The 4,214-nt window shown below is 37.2% G+C and overlaps 1 non-coding gene across 1 annotated transcript; it reads right to left on the minus strand.

Moving 5' to 3' along the window:
* Nucleotides 1-214: 214 nt before the first annotated feature.
* Nucleotides 215-288, minus strand: TRNAN-GUU (transfer RNA asparagine (anticodon GUU)). Its single transcript has one exon. It is a non-coding gene; the product is annotated as a tRNA-Asn (tRNA).
* Between the last annotated feature and the right edge of the window lie 3,926 nt (nucleotides 289-4,214).

Genomic DNA, 4,214 nt, shown 5'->3' on the forward strand with positions numbered 1-4,214 from the left:
GGCAGTAACAGCCAGCGGGTCGCCGGGTGCGGGAGACGGTGGGAGTAGGGGTCCCCATCACAAATTAAGCCGAAAAGCCTCCTGCCACGTGGACAGCGAAGTGAGATCCGAGTTTTCTCTTCTCCCGGCCGCGGAAATCTACTGCAGCGTAGCCCAGAGGCCTGAACTCCGAGATTTGTGCAAAACTACCGGTAGCAAGGCCGTAAAAGGAGAGCGTCCCTGGGTGGGCTCGAACCACCAACCTTTCGGTTAACAGCCGAACGCGCTAACCGATTGCGCCACAGAGACGCCGGCATGTTTCGGTTCTCTACTCTTAACTTTTATGAAGAATAATAAAGGCATAACGTGCCTTTCCATTTTCTGATTCACATCACTGAAATCAGAAAATTTCCTTTAACATTTCTTGCCGTCTTCATTCTATTTTCAACCCTTAAAGCATATTGGAAAATTATACAGCAAGATCGAGCAGAATTTCAGACTACATCGTGTATTAAAATACTGTTGTTATTTTTTCCAACTCCCGTTTGGAATGTTCTGTTTCAGGAAGATAACTATTTCTGATGTTTCCTTTTATAGAAAAATAAAAATTTTAATCTAATGAAATGAGAAACTTTTCTTTTGTTTCAAACTCTTTGTCCAGTGCTTTGCTCACTAACCTTCATGATTTACTTGTATAGCTTTCCCAAGGTCATCTGAATTGTATTTGCTTTGTTTATTTTTATTTTCAGGTATTATTAAGTACATGTATGCAATCCCTATTTGTTTGTTTTGTACTAACTTACAGTGCAATTATATGTCACTAGCATTTTGTTATTGGAAAAAGGCATAAAGATAAACTACAGTAACATTTTTCAGTCCCAGTGCATTGTAATTCATTGCTAAATCTGCCCTCAATTGTCCCTGGAATTAGCCTTAACACCCACACTTGAGCTATGCCACTTAAAAAGTACACTTCGCAGGATATTTATAATCTAATATGAGGAAAGAGAAGTTGAAGAAGAAAAAAGTATCATTTATGACTAACTCCTGAAAATCCTTAGCACACACACTGCTGGCAAATGTGTTACATACCTATAAATATTCTGTCTCAAAATCTTTCCCATTGTGCATTTCCTGAAGCCTTTTAAGGTACTCTTCAAAACTCCTCTATTATTCCTCTTTCCTCATCAAAGAATTGCTAGTTTCCACTTGACAACTCTATAGTTCAATTTAAGTTATTAACTGCTCTGTCTAGAATCCCTTGAGAAAGAATTCATATCATGATTTATATAAATCGTATGCAACACACCTTAGTCCAATCAACATTTTGAGTTTTTGTTGCTTGATAAGAACTTAAATTGGCAACTAGCGAGTTCGTCGAAAGCGATGGGATATCAAACATCTGTAAATTCACACCAAGTTGTATCTCACCACTTTTAATAAGGTTGTAGAAGAGCACTTGAAAAATGTGAATTTGGAAAAAAAAAAAAACCAGGAAGCATTTATAAAGAACGTATAATGAGTCTTATTTCATTATATGATGCTACCCTTATGTATAATTCTAAAACTTCATTTACATGTTGTATACCTGTTAATGGAAGCTAAAACTTATCAGGCACTGTTTCTTCTTCTCTGAATACCAAAATGAATGTCCTTTCCTCTGCTATTGTTCTTGTGACTATTCAGTTAGAACAAACTGCAACCAGGTACCTCACCACCCCGTCATTCAATATTTACTCTTCTGCTTAAAATAATATTAGAAACAGTTCTAGTCATGTAAATATCTTTTCCTCCAATCTCTTCCTCACTTCAATCCTCATAATAACATTTTAACTTCTAAAAGAGGGATGATGAGAATGGCCGTTGAGAAAAACTAATTCAGAACGGAATATTAACTCATCATATGCAAAGAAAACTTGTCTATGTAAGTACCAGTGTTTGTTTTAAAACTCCATCTTTAAGCTTGGTTCTGTAGTTGTTATTATTTTTAGTAAAATAAATAGCCATTTTCACAGTTCATAGCTTTGTCTCATTTTTTTGTCTTGTCACTCGAAAAGATTTCAAAAGAACATAAATATTAAACATACAGAATGGAATCTCAAAATCTAACTTCAATGATGTGTATCAAACACAGTTTTTATGCAAAATGCCCCCTTACAAAAATAAGAGTATGTGTTCTCATCTAAATCTTTGTTATTATCACATCTTAGGCCCTAATATCTATGCTCAGTTTTTAAAACCAAGTTAAGCCTACTGGATTAATTACAGCAACATACATTATCTTTCCTTAAATAATTCAAGACAAACAATTCTTATAGCTTCATCAGTACTTAAGTGTTTATAATTACTAACATTGACAAGGACTGGGCATTTTGCCCCTTTTTATATTATACACAATTGAACTGCAATTGTACCTTTTCCAAGAATGTGCCCTATCAAAGTGCTGACCTGTGCAGATCAATGGGCCTATTTTATTTCCACCCTAGAGAGGAAAGAGAGTGTGTGTGTGTGTGTGTGTGTGTGTGTGTGTGTGTGTGAGAGAGAGAGAGAGAGAGAGAGAGAGAACATCTGTGCAAATGGGATCTACCTGACTTAACAAGGCAAGATGGACCACGTTGATTTATAGAACTTCCAGACATCATGGATCCAATGCTTTTAGATAATGTACCTCCAGCTGTACACCAACAGTAGAGGCAACTCATAGGATTCTCATTAACACAATTGTGCATGACCTTAATTCTTTCCAATGATTATTTCAGAAGAAAGGTGACTAGTTGTTAAGTGGGGAGGTAGATAACAATATACGGTGATAGAAAGAGATTTGACTGTGGGTGGAGAACACAATGCAATAAACAGATTATGTATTATTGAATTATACCCTTGAAACTATGTAATTTTATTAACCAATGTCACCCCAATAAATTTATTTTTTTAAAAAATGAAGAAATCCTGTTATAATTTAAAAAGAAATACAGTAAGTTAGAGAAATCATCCCAATAAACGAAAGATTGTGGCACCAGGAAACAAGTTACAAAAAATGTCAAACCGGATGTCACTAAGAGCAGGAGAAGAACTATGAGACCAATTTTCTAAGCAGTTTGTCATTTTAAAACTGATTTATAGTGAAGGGGAGTTGAATCTTTACAATCAGTCTCAAGCTTAAACGGTATTTCCTACTCACCAAAAGTATCATTCCCATCAAAACTGTTGACTGAGGGTCAGTTATCAGTTTACCCACAGGGGCACTTACATTTCGTAGGCGTGTAGTGACTGCGACACTACGGTCCCCAACACAAGTGGTTTGTCCCCACACACTGCGCAGAAGGCAATGGTGAACCACGGCTGCATTTTCCTTTCTCTCTCTCTCTCTCTCTCTCTCTCCTTCTTTCGTTTTACCTTCAAAACCCTATGATAAGACAGTCCAAAATGAAATATGAGATAGAGCTGAAAATGAGACTCCCAGGTTGGAAAACACTCAGTTACTGGGGAAGAGCGGAGAACAACTAGGGATGACATTGTTGCCAATGATGCAACTAGATCGAAGTCGAAAGGATGACTAGCTCTGATGTGCACAAAGGTGAAAGGAAAGTAGGATGCGGCACAGTGAGTACAATCAGAATGTGAAACGTGAGAAGCATGAACCGTGGTAAATTGGAAATCGTAAAGCCAGAGATGGGACATCTAAACATTGCAGTTCTTGGTGTTAGAGAATGAAAATGGACTAGAACAGGGCATTTCCAGTCAGGCAACTACAAAGCGTTCTACTCTAGAAATGACAAATTCAGAAAACAGAGTGGCTTTAATACTGAGAAAAGATGTAGCACAGGAGGTTAGGGGCTACAATGCAAGGTCTGACTGAATAATATCGATTAGATGAAATATCAATCATATCCGTCAATTGATGGACAATCAATCAATAAAATCAATCATAACCATCATTCGAGTCTACGCTCCAATGACAGAGGCTGAAGAAAATGAAATTGAAAGCTTTTACGAAAGTATCCAAGAAGAAATTGATCACACGCCAAAACGAGACATACCGATAGTTATAGGTGACTGGGACTCAAAAGTAGGAACTAAAGGAGAATCAAATGTTGTCTGAAAATTTGGACTAGGGTTCAGAAATGAAGCAGGAGACTGGCTCATGGACATCTGCAAAGCCATTAACTTGTCCATCACAAACACATGCTTCGAACAACTGAACAGACAACTGTATATATGGACATCACGAGATG

This window comes from Pteropus medius, unplaced genomic scaffold (genome assembly GCF_902729225.1).
Source record: "Pteropus medius unplaced genomic scaffold, Ma_sr-lr_union100, whole genome shotgun sequence".
Classification (NCBI taxonomy): domain Eukaryota; kingdom Metazoa; phylum Chordata; class Mammalia; order Chiroptera; family Pteropodidae; genus Pteropus; species Pteropus medius.